The sequence below is a fragment of the Phalacrocorax aristotelis genome, chromosome 19, assembly GCF_949628215.1.
Source record: "Phalacrocorax aristotelis chromosome 19, bGulAri2.1, whole genome shotgun sequence".
Lineage (NCBI taxonomy): Eukaryota > Metazoa > Chordata > Aves > Suliformes > Phalacrocoracidae > Phalacrocorax > Phalacrocorax aristotelis.
The window spans coordinates 7783912-7800426 of NC_134294.1; the positions used below are offsets into that span (position 1 = coordinate 7783912).

The 16515-nt window shown below is 39.0% G+C and overlaps 1 protein-coding gene across 5 annotated transcripts in view; it reads left to right on the forward strand.

The window, feature by feature from the left end:
* The first annotated feature begins 2707 nt into the window (after positions 1 to 2707).
* Positions 2708 to 16515, forward strand: part of PLCH2 (phospholipase C eta 2) — a 124223-nt gene continuing 110415 nt past the window's right edge. For 4 of the 5 annotated variants that reach the window (XM_075113694.1, XM_075113696.1, XM_075113698.1 and 1 more), the window contains exon 1: positions 2710 to 2787. The gene's annotated coding sequence lies outside the window, so the exon portion shown is untranslated. Of the gene's footprint in view, positions 2788 to 16515 lie in introns of all 5 variants that reach the window. The other variant, XM_075113697.1, reaches the window with a different exon arrangement.

The following is a 16515-nucleotide window of genomic DNA, read 5'->3' on the forward strand; positions in this document are numbered from 1 at the left end:
AAAAAATTAAGTACATAAATATATTTATTTTTAAACATGGCAAACTCCTGAATGCTGTCAGGAAAAAAGGAAACCATGTTACAACTCCTCTTATATGCTTTTGGACTGTTAGCTGTTATTGCAGGACAAACCCTTGCTGCTGATAAGAAGTTGCTCTTATGAATAGTTCTAGAGTAGACAGACTTTTTTTTCAGTAGTCCTTTATTAAGTGAGTGTTTTGTAGTCAATGATTTTGCTCTTTGTAAACAAGTAACAGTTAAGAAGTGTGAATATTCAGGGGAAAATAGAAAACAAGCAAATTAAAACAACAAAAAATTTAAAATGTTAGGTAGGACCGTTGAGAAGTAACCAAGTGAAATAATTTCATATTAAATGTTCAACCCTACAAACTCTTGGGGAATTTCAGGATACCTGGCTAATGAAAGAGATATCTTTGGTCTGCCTTCCACTTTTGCCTTATTTATTCTTTCTCTCAATTTTTTCTCTGTTCTTTCTGTTAGTGCCTTGGAGGTTGTGCCGCCGTATGTCATGTGATTAAATCTCTTTTCCTGAAAGTAGATTTTTCAAGGGAATAAAAACCACTGCCTGTTGAGGGCCAGTGTTGTGCTGCAGGTGTCAGTCTAAACTCACACTTGTATTCATTCTGCATATTTCAGGTAATTTCTCTGTTTCTAAGGAGGCTGCAGGAAACCAGTTGTCTTAGTTTTTATTTTGTGGAGTTGGACTTATTAACCAAAAGGCTTTAAAGTGCTACTTTGCACAGTGGTTTGTGACTGCTGATTAGGAGTGAGGCTGAAACTCACTGGTAGTGAATTCCGATCCTGTACATATACACGCTGAAGCAGATACTGTTCAGTGTTCCTGTGGAAGTGAGGGGCACTGGCCAAATCCTTCAAGCCTGAGAGAGGAAACATGAATTGGCAAATGTTTTACGATGTGTGGAGTATTCAATGAATTATGCCTTCTCCTTCCATTTTCTCACTTCCATATGATTCTGCATACTTCCTTTCTGGAGATTTTTGAAAGAACAGAGTTGTTCTATGAAAATGGATTTGTAAGTAATCCTTTCTTGATAGTCATGTGAATGTGACATGAGATGGCTCCTGTTCCAGCACTGTGCAGTGCTTCTGTGTGTTAGCATAGCTGGGGTTCGCCTCTCACTTGAAGAAAGTTTTATTAATCTGTATTTGCAAACGTTGCTTTTACCTTTTTATCGTTTCTAGTTTTTTATGTTTCTACTGTGTAGAAAGTTTGGATCTTCTGGGTGTAGCCCTCTAGCTTGTTTTAATGGAGATATTTCCCTTTTTGCTTCACAGAATTTGCTATGCCTAGAGTTTGGGCTAATGGAACATTTATAGGCAATACTATTTTGTACAACGGGGAACATATAATCTGCCAAATAAGAATATGTAGTCATCCTTTTGTGGGGACACGCAACTCCCAGACAAAACCTTCCAACAAATTACTGCTGGGACTGGGGAACAGTAGAGGGAAATTCTACAATTAGAACTATTTGCATACAGAGAGCTTCTCCACCCCCCCACCCCCCCCACCCCCACCCCCCACCCCCCCACCCTCCCGAAAAAAAAGGTATGTCATATGGTCTGGGATTATTCCTTGTAGATCTGGGCCAAACTTGCTTTTCCCATGCATTCCATCCTCTGGCAAAACCAACGTCATGAGTTAAAAGATTTAGAATGAGAGAAGTGGCTGATCTGAATGCAGACTGTACAAGTGTGTTTTTTGTAAGGAGAGGAAATATGCAATGTATTTACCAAAACAATAAACCAGCACTTTTTCCTAACCTAATACTAAGCACTTAAGTGTATTAAGCTGAAAAAACACAGTAGCCATACCTTAAGGACCTGAGGCTCTAGTACCTTTCAAATGCTGCCTGCTAACCTGATGAAAGTCTCTTGAACACACTGTACCATGAGAATTATTGTATAGATTGTTGGCCCACTATGGTCCTTTACCAATGAGATGGTTCAGCTGATGCTGGAAGTGACATGGTAAAACACCCTGGGATTAACGTGACTACTTGTTCCCTTCATCACACACAGCAAGACCTGACTTAAGGTTGTTCCAGTGATCTGCAACAAAAATCTGTTTCTTCTACTTTGTATTGTGACTGATACTGGCAACTGCAGAAAACTGCCATGTCTTTTAAAATTTACCTGCTGTGTTTTACTTAAGCTTTTGCAAGACAAATTTTTGCGCAGACTTTATTTCCATTGCATGCTTCTCAACTTTTCCTTACAACAGACCCGATAGGGAGTTGCTTCTGACGGTAACATAAGGAAGTCCAAAATGTAAAACAAAGTCGGGGCACAGTAATGATTAACTTCCTCCCACATGTTGCTTGTCTGCGCATCATTAAATATGGTTTTACCTCTGCAGACCTGTTAGTATAGAAGAGGTCTGGAGTGCAGCTTTCACACACGGCAAGAGGCAGATGTTTCAGCTTCCAACCTGAAGAACAGGTTCCGCAGACGTAGAAGGAACGAAACGTCTGTTCGGGATTGTTACCGCCCTCCGATTCCCTTTGCCTCCTCCCACTTTGAACTTGTTACCCTGGAGCTGAACTGTTTGAATAAGGACTGTAAGAGCTGCTTTGTGATCGGTGAGCTGAGAGCCCTTAACGGGTAAAGTGCAGGGGCGGAGCCTTCGTTCTCAGGCTCTGCAGTTCCCTCCCCCTCTTTTTTTTTCACGCTCATGAAGGTTCCGATGCACCGTGCAAAGAAGCCGGGGCAGCTCGTCTGCACTGTCCGGGGAGAAGAGACAAAGGTGTGTGTGGTTTTTCGGTTGGTTTTGGTTTATTTTAATTTGCTACTATCTCGTTCGGGAATAATTTTGGTGTACTTCTAACACTTCTGCTCACTCTTAGAAGTTAGCAACGAATTTTATGATATGCTACTGCCGGAATATATATAGCCTTATGATTGCAACAGAGTTTGCTACTACTCTGGCTTTTGCCTTTTTTTAAAGAAGAGGGAGAATGGAAAGAGCGTGATGTCTAATGATTGTTTTATTTTGGTAATGCTGTCTCTTGTTCATGGTAATGTTCGGGAACCTTGGAATTCTGGTAGTCCTAAGTTTTTCTTAGGATTTTCAGGGTTTTGGATTTTTCTTAGGATCTTAAGATTCTCTGAGCTTGTAGGGATGAAGCAAACCCTATTTGTGATTTTAAGTTTAGACTTTTCTAATTGGACAACTGCTTCTTTCAATATAACATTTGTTCTGAAATGATAACCTGAGCCTTGACCTTTCACAGGTATACTAAGCCAAAACTAAAACTGACTTGGATAAGAGAACAAGAATGTAAAATGATCTTTAGATATCTAAATAAAACAGCAGTTAAGTAATATTACCTGGCTGATTCTGTGACTGCAGAGTTGGTAAGTCTTAACTTGGAAGGAAAGACACACATGACCCTTCCAAAGGGTATGCATTGTTTGGCTTTTTTTTGTCATTGTTTTGGGCTGTGGAGAAGGAAATTTCTGTTCTTTCCTGGCATGAAAATGTGGGTTACCGTTGCAGAGATCTGGCAAATAATAAGGATGGCCAAATTGCTAGTGCTGTGTGTGCTTCAAATGACTCGAGCTCCAAAGATTAGATGTAGGTCTTAAACATATCCCAAATCCTAAGGGTGATAGTTTCTAGAATCATGTTTTTGTTTCATGGTAGAGGTAGATTCAACTATTAAAAAATAAAATAGAAATAGAGTAAGATTCGCTGCTGACTGCAGTAAGTTTGAGATAGGAAATTGATGCCATCTTCAGAATCTAGTTCAAAGTTAAGTTGTTTCTTTATTGTTAAGTGGTCAAACTTTTGTCTATTAAGAGAGCTTTTTCTGTTCTTACTGAGGGTGAAAAAACTTTAGCTAGGGAGAATTCTTTTTTGCCTAGCAAGATTAGGTATGAAGGAACTGTTTAGTCCAGATGAAGGACAGACATTCTAGGGAAGGTCGGTGACTACTGATGAGACGTACTGGTTATCTAAATGCGGGCAAGGCTGCATTGTGTCATAGTTATTGCAGTCTAATGACCTCAGTACCAGCGTGTGAAGAACACATGAATAAATGCTAACTTGTCTCTGAGCTTTTCAGTATCTTCAGTAGGTGGACTACTTGTTTTAGATTGTCTGCTTCTGGGGGCTGAGGGTTGATTATTTATAGACTAGAGACCATGACTGGGTATAGATACATTTGGCATGGCAGACCAGTTAACAGTGGGCTTTTTTACTTAATAAGCAAAATATTTTACCAGATCTCCTTTGATCATACATGCTTGTAGAATATAAGCCTGTAAAAGTGAATCTTGAAACACTAAAGGGTTGCTGATTCTTATATTTAATGACTGTGTTGGGAAGATCAGCTCCTATAATGCATCACATTTTGATCCTCCTTTGCCCAAAGAATCTGTCATCCTGATCACCTGCCTAAGGTATGGCTTCCTGTCTAAAGCCAGGAGAACTTTATTCTGAGTATTTTGTGTTAGTTTGTCTAATCCTTATGTTAGTCTTGGAACATTAATTTTTTTCTCTGATTGTCTGCAACATAGAGATTCTCATCTTACAGAACTGTGAGTCCTGTAGGGCCACAGATGCATGGATTGTTTGTTAACTCATGCTTTGTCATTGGTAAGTAAGTGAGACTTTTCAATGGAATGTCTTGCCTGTAAATTTGTGTGAAACCTATTAAATTCCTCCGTAGAGACCACTGCAAAATTTTCAGTCATTCCTTGCTTTAGGTTGGTTTTTGTTCTGGCTTTGCAAAAATGATGAGAACTTTCTAGTTCATGGCCAGGCTCCTTTTAAATTATCTGAAAAGGCTTTTGTTTTCTTCTTATGTGGCATTCATCATTTCTGTAATTTATCCTGAATTAAAAGCTGCTCCATTCTTACCCCAAATTGTCTGAGAGTATCTAAGTGAATCTTGCTGCAGGAAGTCCTTCCCACTGTGAGAACTTGCTGATAACATTCACATATTGTAAAAAGCTGTTGAGGTGAAAGACTGAAATTCTTTTGTAAAAGAATCTTTACTCTTGGTTAGGAATGAAAGATATAGTGTATGGTTCTTCTAAAGTTCTGGATTCACAGTTTCAGAACACCACAACCTTACAGTGGTTTTAAAATGTACACAGCACTCAGTTCCTAAATATCATTCAGAGGGGCCAACTTATTTGGGAATATCACTGGTGTTTGTTCTTGCTAGCCCTGTTAATTTGTCCAGAGCTGAGAAAATTACTGTATAAATAAATTTGAGTGGATAATAGGATAAGGCCAAAGAGATTTTTTTGGTAAAGACAGTCTCTCTGTTACTAAGGATCATCTGAATGTACTGAAGTACATTAGTCACACACCAAGATATCTCAGTTCTGTGTTAATGATCTATAAAATGACCTGCTGCTTCCCATGATAGACTTAAATGAGTCTGATCTTAATATTGAAACACATTCTCCAGTGTTACGCCTGAATTTTCTTCCACTTACTTCCGCTCTCTTGGCCTTATTTTTGAGTAACCTCTGCTCTCGTTGATATCACCAGCCTAGCTAAATGATAGTAAACTTTCCTGTATATCACTTTATATAAGTGTTATTAACAATTAAGAATTATTCACAATCAGTGAAATGAGTAGCAGGTATAGACCATGCATTCAGGATCAGATGACAGTGAATAAAAGGCCTTTAGACCGTGAGCCAAGTACTTTTCCAAAGGGATAGCTAGTCTCCCTCACTGGCCCTGGAACTAAGTATAGGCTATGTGGCCACTGTGTAGAACATCTCAGTATTTGCTGCAATTCATTATGAAGTTCTGGACCTCCACATTACTGTTTAAAACACAGACTCTAAATCTGTAGGGAATTTCCAAACCTTTTATTCATTGTTTAATCTGCCTCCATTTTGTGGGGGTGGAGCACTTGCCTTCAGCACATATAAGTACACAGTAAAGTCACTGGATAGGTACCTGTAAAACTGCAGGCTGTGACAAATCTTAACACGTGCTTAGGCAAAGTTCTGACTTTCCTTGCTGTTGTTTCCTCTGTACATTATTATTTGGCAGACTGCACTTCAGTCTGCATGTTTTTGATAGAAATTTTGAGCGTAGACATCAAAACCAAGCAGGTGTAATGCGTCAGTATTTTGAGAATCTCTGTTCCTATTGTTCTGCAGAAGGCGTAATGGCTAACAAAGGACCAGTGGTAGCTGGAGTCCACTCTTGAAAGGTCTTTGATTTTCAAATAGGAATTGAACCAAAACCCTAAAGTGTTCACTTAGAGATGAGAAAATGAAGAGGATAGGGTTCTGGATGGGGAGATGAAGTTTCAGGCTACGTGTCATGAACAACTTCCTCAGGTGCAAAATGGCCACAATAAAATCTCCTCTTTGAGCCAAGTGCATTGGGCTCTGATGAGAAAAGCTATGTAGGAATTCTGTTGTTAAGTCTGCAGGCTTTTGGATCTCGTTTGTTAAAGAACTCGCTGTTTGATCCATCTGAGGTTGGATTTCAAGCAAGCATGAGGTAAATGTTACAAATAAATAATTTAGAATTAAACAATGAAATAAGTACTGAAATAATTTTAGAAGAGCAGTTTCCCCATATCCATGGACCTGAAAGCATTAGCTGAGTGAGGTTTTCAGATCTGTTTGAGTCAGAAATAGAGCATGTAAATTGAGAGATTGATTTTTTTGTATAACTGGTTATGATCTGGCCCTGCATTTTTTTTATTTATCACAGCCTTGCTTGTTTCCATTTAATTAAGGAATGGCTTCTGGAGAATCTTCTGACACCTCAATAGTTGCCAGGGAGCTCTGGATTGCCTCAGAAACTAAGGGAAATCAGGTGGGAAGGAGAAGGAGCTTTAGATGTTAACATTCCTGGGAGAGATTGAAAGTGCTGCAAAAACTATGTAGTTCCTGTCCCCTCCAGGTGTTGTTTGCCAAAGGCAGTTAGGCAGAAACTTGCAATACCACTTTTTGTGTTGAATCTGATGTTAAGAGGCTGTCTCTTCATAGCTCTTCTTGCAAGACTAGTTACTATAAAATAACTTAAAAGAAGCTCCTCCCTGCCTCTTCTCCCCTCCAATGTGTGCACCCCCCCAAGCTTGTTATTCCAGATTTCCTAGTGCCTTTAGATGCTGGAACATATTTTCTGGAAGTTTTCTCTGCCTTTAACTGAAAACATGCAAGTTTTTTTCTATTTACTACAAAAAAAAAAAAAAACAAGAGGCGGAGCCTGAGGAAACAACGGAAGTATTCAGCTGAGGTGCCTAGAAGCAGCTATATAGCCTGCAGATGAGAAAGTGAAGAACAGAACTTGGGGTTGTGTTGTGTGCTGGTATTGTTTAGTGGCATTGCTGGAAGAACCAAGTCAAATATATTCTACTTGATTTGGTCTGTCAAGGATGTGCCCACATTGGATTGTACAGTGGTAGCTGGCAGCGGAGCAGAATAGAGGTTGTCAGATGGCTGAAATTGCCAGAAAGACTTGCATAAACTTCACTGGCTTTGGAGTGAGTCTTTCATAAAGATGGGTTTTAACAATTGTAATGCCTGCTTAGAGCTGGCCTTTAGCGTGTGGATTTGTGTGTTTTGTTTACTCTTAGAAACCACTTAGCGGATTTGGTGCTTCATGCCTTGGATAGTGAGATTGCAGTCTGGTTTTGTTTTTTTATCATTCTTCATTAAGTAACTTGATAGTATTTTTGTCTCCTACAGTATAAAGTGACCTATGCCACTTTCTTCCCCTCCTTTGAATTTAGATAGATTCAGAATGAGTCAAAGTTATTGAAGTAATGTTATTTATTGACTAAAAGTACTAAAGTCCATGATAAGGTGGCAAATGAGGCAGAGCTGTACTTTGGCATTTATTGGATTAGGCCCTAAGGACTTGCCACCTTGAAGCAAGGCCATCAGTTAGCGTTTGTGTGTGTCACTGCCCTCTATTTGACAAAATGAGAATGGATTGGGTTCCCAGACCCCTTCCTGCTCACGGAGAAGATTCATTAATTTAAGAAATTAGTTTGGATGTCTGGAGGAAAAAAAAACACAGGCTTTTCTTTAAGTTGCCCAGTGTAAGTGTGTCTGTCTTGTTTGCAGTATACACATGTAGCAGTCACTTTCACCAACTCAGTTTCTGTCTTTTAGTAGGGTGCTGTGAAGAAAGACCCACTTGAAAAGAGACTGTGCTTTTGATTCTGTTCAGGTTCCTTACTGTGGTAAATTAAAATGCTGCCAGCTCTGCAAATCCTGATGGAAAACCTTTGCCCAGCCTTAGGTCCAGGGTGGTGACTTACTAAGCTTTCAAAAATGTCTGATGATCTTTATAAACAATGGCAGTAGGAGAGTGCATGCAAAATATTTTTGTTATCAACTCATTTCTGAGTATTTATTAGAAATGAAGAGTGAATTGCAAGCCAAGAGACTTCAATGCTCCCCAACTCACCTTTTTTTTTTTTTACTGAAGGCACTTAAATGTAGATCAATTATTAATCTTAACAAAAAAGCAGCATGTGACCCTAAGGACAATGCAAATATATTAGACTTGATGTTCAAATTGCAGAGGAAGTTGGGCATCTACACTTATTTAAATTTCCAGTGTCAAATTTTTGAAGCAATCTAAGTCATAAGAGACTGGAGACAATCTCTTGTAATGGATTTGAAACCCCTCAATTCTGCTGAAGTCTGTCATTCTCTCTTTTGTGCTTGGAATTGGTGTTCCATGCTCTCTGCTCATCACCTTTCTCCCTGCCACTGAAGCTTATTTCATTATTTCTGTGTTCTCCTCTGTCTCTAGTTTTGAAGTCGGTCATGACTGGCTTCTACTTTATGTAAAGCTTTCTGGAAAGTAAAATGTTCAGTAGTAGTGTAGATTTGTGGAGTATTTGCACAATATTATAAAGAGGGAGCTGTGGTGTCGTTAAAGATAATAGTCCTGACTTCCATTTGCAGAACTTAAATACTAGATGGTCCTATTTTTACAGTTTTCCTTTAATGGGCTTGTGTACTCTTCTCCCAAAGCTGCATGTAATTAGCTCAGGTTTTTTAGTGTGTGTGCATGTGCTTGATATTCTCCAGTGGTATGAAGACTGCTTATTGGCTTTTACTTGTGTCAAACATGGGCAAAGTTTTATCCCTTTCTAGTTACCAGTTTTATCCCTTTCCAGTTACCCAGGGTAGGTTAGAGAGGTGAAATCAGGATGCAGAAGAAAGATGCTGTGTAGTAGATATGTACCTTCCCTTGCAGGGAATTTTAGCCATTTTATATTGGAAAATGTAGTCTGGATCTATTCTGTGCATCTGAAAGGTTTTAATTTACCCTGATTGGCTTTTCATGTTGTTCCAACCTGAGGTGTTATATATAAATTTCTGCTATAAACTTTTTGCCTTAGTAATGATGCAAGTGGTAGAAAACTACAATAAATATGTGCTGAAAGACAGCTGGAATAGGCTGGTGGAAAAAAACTTTTGCTTTTAATGAGGATAATGTCATTTCATTAACAATAGTTAAATTGCTTCCATTTTACCTCACCAGTTAGCTAACAAGATATATTAATTTTATTTCATATTCTCTCTTACTGTCCTCCTTCTTCTGCTTAGGCTTTTGTATCTGGTCCTACTAGGCATCCGCAGGAGAAAGCTGATCATTTACCACTGACTTGCAAATGGAGAACACAGGTTGCCACCTCCTTTCTAACTCCCCCAGCATAAGTTATTCCTTAATATCTAAGAGATTGATCAGTAAAGCAATAAACTGCTGTACAGAACTAAAGCAGCTTGATTAAAGGTCATAGGTGTTATTCTTAAAAGAAATTCCTGCCTCTTTAGTTGAGGATGAAAGAAAAATTTAAAACCAACAATTTGGGCTTCTGGAGAGTGACCAAGACTATGAACATAATTGAGAATATTAGCATTATTAGCATTATAGATCTCTTGATTACAAATGGCATTGGAGCCAACAACCTGCATCTCCTCTTTAATATGACTCACAAATTCCCATGTGTGGTAAAAGCTTAGTTTTCCAGCAGTAGTCACTTCCTGTTGGTCTCCTACCAAGGAGATCTTCCTCTCTCTTCCTACTCTGAGGCTTTTTGTTTTTCGTGGTCTGCAGTATGAAACTTGTATTTTCAAAGTACTTTTGAGTCAAATTATTGGATGAGATTTAGAGTCTTGCTTAATTATTCCTTTGCTCTTCTAATAAAAATTTCCAGTTCTCCCTGGCCAATGAGAGATGCAAATGTTCTTAAGAAGCAAGAGGCTGCCGTGTGCTATTTTCCATTGTCATTTCAGATAGGTCTATGAACTGGGTAGCAACAAGTAATGATTACGAAACTGAGAGGGTTTTTGGCAACTCAGGATAAATGGAGAAGAGGATTACAAAGGAGTCTATCCCATATATATAGAAAATTTTCCAAAATTCAAGTTTTGTTTTGTAAAGTAAATGCTAAAGTCATATGACAGTCAATATAAGCCTGAAATAAATTATTTGGATTTAGTAAGTCTCCTTATTTGCACAAGGAATATTGAGTTACATCATCCAACAAAAATGCAGGGCTCTCCTGCATGTGCAGCTCTGGTTCAAGCTGTAAGGGGGCTGGGTGAGGAAAAGCTGACAAATGTTAAGTGTTCCTTTTAAGTGGGATGACTCTGTTCTGGGTGTAAGGTGAATGCATCAGGCTGCCAGAAAGATATTCTGATGTCCTCTTTTCTTGACTGCCTTTTTTCTGCTTCCCCCTTACATTTTTAACTGAATTGTTTGCCAGAGGACTCTGTATCACATGCCAGTTTGTTCTGTGCATGTTCTGTCCCTTGGGAAAAAGAATGTTGTATCACACCCTAAGGTGTGGGCTTACCCCCTTGTTCCGTAGTACCGAAACAGACTTCTTTCATTTTGCAGTTGCTTTGGATCTGAAGTAACATGCCTGGGCGTGCAAGTTATCTCAAATGGAATTGCCCAGTGAATGGAGTTGCATTCTTTAAAATGAACAGCATGTCATACTGAACCGCAGTAGAGTCTAAAGCAAATCCCAGGTCTCATTTGGATGCTTTAAAGTATTTTTTCTCCCACTTGACGACACTTTGATCTTTTATCCTATTGATCTGCTTCCTGATCAAACTCATGTTTAAGTGATGACTTAGTTTTTGTATGTTGCGTCCACAGAATTGGTGTATCTGTTCTGGGAGGATATCAGAGCTTGTCTGAGTTCTGGTGGATGCCATGCAATACCTCCCTGAGCACAAATGCAGGTCTTTTGGGGTTCAACTTTAAATACCACAGTGATATAAAAATGGCTAAAGGATTATTAATGGTGTACACTGCTTTTTTCTTTTTTTTTGTCTGTAAGTGATATCTATCCTGCCTCTAGGGTTTTAAGTCCTGTTTTCTAAGGCAATATGGAACCTCAGATAATAATACTTAGGTAGGGCTCTTCACCTGAGCAGTCAGTTTAAATCTTGTTCATGTGGTCTGAACAGATACAGTTGCTCTCTTTTGGCTATATTGTGATTTATTTATTTTTTTGTCAATGAGCAGTGCTGTTCTTAGAGGCCAGTGTGTTTCCCAGTATAACAGAGGTGAAGTGTTTTCAGAGAATGTAACTGATATTTTTATCATACAATCTTTATAAGAAAATTTCCAGGAAAGCCTGGAAACTGAGCATCTTTCCTTTACTCGAATAGGAAGACTGGCCCCTGAATCTTGTTCTGAGATACTGGTTTGAATCCTCCTGTATTTTTAGGGATTGTGTGCTTTTCTGTTGGCTGCCTAGGATTTATGGGGTCATTCATCTTGCTGTATTGGGGAGAGGGGCTGGGCTTATTTTTTGTTGTTTTTTAAACAATACAGGTATGCTGAAGAGAAGTGGGGGGCAGAGTGGGAAGTCTGAGGACCTGTACAGAAGTGGTAAAAGGTGGGACTGAGTAAAGAAAAAACATCTTTTTTTTTTCCTGAAAATAAGACATTTAGAGACCAGCTGAGTCACAATAGCTTCACTTTCAGATCAGAAAGAGTAAAGAATGTGAGTTTGACATGACTCAAGACAATAAAATATTCAGCAAGCCACGTCCTCATACAATATAGAGTATTGCAGCTCATCTGGCTTCACTGAAATGATGCCAGTATATACCAGCATGAACATCTGTGCCCATTCAGTCTTCCTCACTCTCATGGATATGTTCTTTGGTGTATAATGAGTCACAGTGATTGAACTTCCTACAAAGGAAATGACCTCTCAAAAAACCCTAAAGCAAAGAGGTGAGAGACTCTAGAAAACTGACCTGTTCAACTTTCTGAAAAGGAAATGGATAGATCTTGTCTCAGTGTTAAAACGGTTTCATTTGTCCTAATAACTGTAGCTTCCTGGACTAATCTCAAGCTTAAACATTTAATGTGCATGTACCAGAAATGGTGCTGTGTGGCTAGTGGCTATAAAATTGTGACTGGGAGGAGAAGTTGCCAGGTGACCAAAGCAGACAGATAACTCACCTGCTGTGAGGCAGTGCCTGTCATCTGTAGAAGTACTTGCTCAGAGTATGCGATGGAGTAGCTCCAGAAATGCTGTTGACTGCCCTTTTGGCTTTTTCAGTGGACACAGGTGATCTAACTCCTGAGATGCCTTCTAACATCTAGTTTTGGTTCTGTCCTAAAGTTCTAAAAAAAAACCTTCTAGAGTGGTTTCTAATTTGTTGTAAATAAGGGGCAGGTGCAGTGAAAGCAAATATATACTGAACAAATGTGCAGTTGTCTATCTAATTATAGCTACTTTACTTCTTCCTTGTATTCAATCTACCTTTCTTGACAGTATATATTTTGTCATGCTCAGGAAATTTCGAAATGCTTATTGAGTAGGATGGGAAAGTTAGACAAGGAAGATCTGTTATCTAGCTTTGGTTTTGGAAGGTATAGGGAGAGGCTACAGGGGAGAGTGATAAAGGCAGGATCGTATCTTAAGACTTCCTCAGCTATTATCTGTCTCAGCATATTTTCTGTCTTCAGCAAAAGTTTATGTAAACACAAAGCATAAAGCATGGGAATAGTGGCCACAACAAATGTAATAACAGAAAGGTTTAGTCTTAAGCAAATATTGCTCACTTCATCTGAGAACAATGGCTTACTGTTAACGGCGTTTGCGTGCTTTAATGACGTCACTACTGGATAAGGCGATCATGTTAAAGGAATCTGATAGCTCTTTGTTAACTTTGTGGTCTTTGATAATTCTACAAAAGCCATTAACAAAATATTTCTCTTGTATTTTAGTCCATGTAAGGACTTGGTGGGTTATAGGGTCATTAATTCTCCTGCTGAGTATCATGCAATTTCTACTTCAAGTAATAAATTAATTTCAGTTCCTAGAATAATTCAAGCCTGTGGGGACCTCAGAAGGTAGGTTGGTTGGTACAACCTTCTGCACAAAGGAGGATCAACACTGAATGCAGACCAGCCTTTCCTTTCGGGTGAGGAGTCTGACTCTTGGTAAATTTTTTGCCCAGTTGAACACTGATTTTCAGCAACTATATTTGCAGATATCTTCTGGTCACTGACATATAGAAATGTTTGAGTAGCGTGTGCAATGACTGTTTTCTGGCTGTGTAGGTTTTTTCTTTGGTTTAACCTTGCTACAATGCTGTTGCCCTAGGTGTAAAAACTAGGATAATTCCTTCTATTTTTTTTAAACATGTTGTTGTTTCAGTTGCACGAACCCTTTCAGGAAGACCTGTACTAGGTGCTGTGTATAGGGATACCAAGGCTATCTTATTCCTAAAACAGTTATGTTTAAGCTGTAGGATTTATAGATAGTGGGTAGATACAAGCAGAAAGGGAGAACTCTAATTCTTTTTTAAAAATAAAGGGAACAGGGTATGCATGGCACATGCTTATTTGAAGAACAGCTACTAACTAGAAACAAAAGCTGCTTAAGATTTTCTTCCATTTTAAAATGTATCAATGTGTCTACTCACAGTTGAAACAGCCATACTTAAATTTCAGAAACTACTTTACCCCATGGCTTTCACATTGAATGGCAGGCAGAAAAAAGGCACTTCCCCCTCACCCCCACCCTTTCCTTTGACTACCTCTTCAGTATCTGCTTTGGATTCTAGAGTCCTCCAAAAATTCCATGTTTGAGAGTTGGGTGGGAGAAGAGAGGAGAGGACAAAGCATCATGACTAGGTGGTGATTGTTTCTGTTGTCTGTGGTGTAAGATGTGTGTAGGGATTGGATTGGGCACAGGTGAAAGGCTGCAGGTTTCCTTTTTGTGCTTGATTTTTAAAACAGCCAGTAAATCCATAGTAATATCTAGAAAGGATTATAGACTTGATACACTCAGAGTTTTGGCACTGTTAATCTGTTAGAGCAGCATTTAGGAGACAGCGTGTGAGACAAGTCAACCAGTAGCTATACGATGAGTTTCTCATATTATCACCTTATATGGACTAGAGAAATTAACCCAGGGTGTGGGGTTTGGTTTGCAAACTCCATAGTGTTGATCAGACAGCAGTTAGTGGTAACCAGGAAACAAGTGGTGTCATGTAGACAGTTAAATTTGAAAATACGAGTGAGATCAATAGATCTATAAATGCTTTTACAGGGTGATTGTGATAGCAGGCTACAGTCATGAATTATTCTGTTTTATTAGGTGCTTGTCACACATACGGTGAGTTGCAGCAAAAAGTTGGTATCTGCCCCCAAATTCTATTGGGAGATAACTCAGCCTTATTGCTGAGTTGAGTCCAGCATCTACTGTGTTTGACGCCTACTTGCTTCAAGTACCTTGTTCCTCCTCCTCAGCATGCACAGCATTAGTTCAGCTGAACACAGGATGCTTGTGATGCCATTCATATTATAATCATTGAAGATGTACCAGCACTTTTCACCAGATCAACAAGAGCTGAGAGAAACAGTTTGTTTCATCCAAACATCCCCAAATGAGCTGCAGCAAGAGGTGCACCTCCGCTGTTAAAATTGTGTGTCTTGCCAAGAAAGAGTTATGAATGTTTACCTTTTTTCTGGCATCATAGAAGACACAGCTTATGCATAGGAGCATAAGTAATTGTATAAGCCGAAGAGTTGCGGCTGGACTTCAAAAAGTGTCAGAATCACAAATGTGCCTCAGTAAAGGGTCTAGTAAAAAGTATATACAGGATAGAAAAGCTCAGAATGAGTCTTGGCGTGTCAGCTCTGAGTGTCTGTAAATATATTTTTTGGTATTCATTTGATTATTAACTTAAAGGAAAAAACATTTATTTTGGGATACACAAAATTAGTACATGGAAATGTATGAATAGTTTTCAGTCTAAAGCAGAATGTTTGCTCTGTATTCTTTTAACTAATTATGTATATGAAAATATCAAACAGTGATGAAGGGATACGATGACAGCATGTACAAGGAGGTATATTTTGGGGGGCACAGGGAGTATCTTTGGTAACCTATTACCTCCCTCCCCTTTCAGTCCAGTCAGTTTGCAAAATCTGTTGGAAGTGTATAGTTTTGGTGACTCTAGCCGTGCTTTGTAATAAACGTATTCTTTGCCAAATGAATTTCACCTACTGATATGCCCAAAACTATTTCAAGGCCACAGGAAACCCTTTGAGATATTTCCCATTTAAATGTGGAAACAAGTGATTTTAATGATACTGAATTTCTGCAGGATTAATATCTTTAAGCACTGCTGTCCCATATACGAAGTTGCTATGCATTTGGCTCCATGTATGGATATTACTTCATTGACTGACATGCTCCCTCTCAACAGAGGAGATTGTGACAAGATAGAGAACGGAGAAGGTGGGGCTTGGTGAAAAGATAGTCATAGAGAGGAAATGACTTCCCAAAGAAGCTCAATGAGGGACCAAAGAAAAAGACGAGAGGTACAACTTCAACCTGGCAGATGCTGTAACAGGGACATCTCTGTCTTTTTTTGCTACAGATGTCTCAACCCCCTCCTCTATTTCTACTCACTGTAAATTAATAGTGATGCCTCATTGCCCTCTCTCTTTTAAAATAATGTCAAACTGGATCTGTGCTTTCACAACAAAACATGTTAGGGCAATGTTTCAGAGCTCAACTTGTAATTACAAACTGAAGGAGACTCCCATAGATTCAAACAGTTACCAGCACCAGGTAGGATCCCAGGTTTCTGTCTTGTGTGATTGCTGTTTCGGAGTGAGCTTTTGACCTTCTTCCTCTGAGGAAGGTATCCGTCTGAAAGTTTTGGAAAGGTGAGTCTTCTGTAGCCAGTGGGCAGGAGATAGGTAAGAATAGGGAAGGAGAAGGCCAGACAATGATGAAGAGATACACTATAGAGAGAGCTGATGGCATGTAGGAGGAGAAAAGAGCTTTAAAGGGTAACAGACAAAACTGAAGAGCAGCCAGCATCACAGCAGATAATTCTCAAAGCTGTCCTTTGGGAATATAGCTGATACATTCACTTATGTGGAATGATTGAGTTAAGTGTATGTGTATCTATATATGTGTGTGTATATGTATATATAAAAAAAATTAAACCAGCAAAAGTAGTTTGG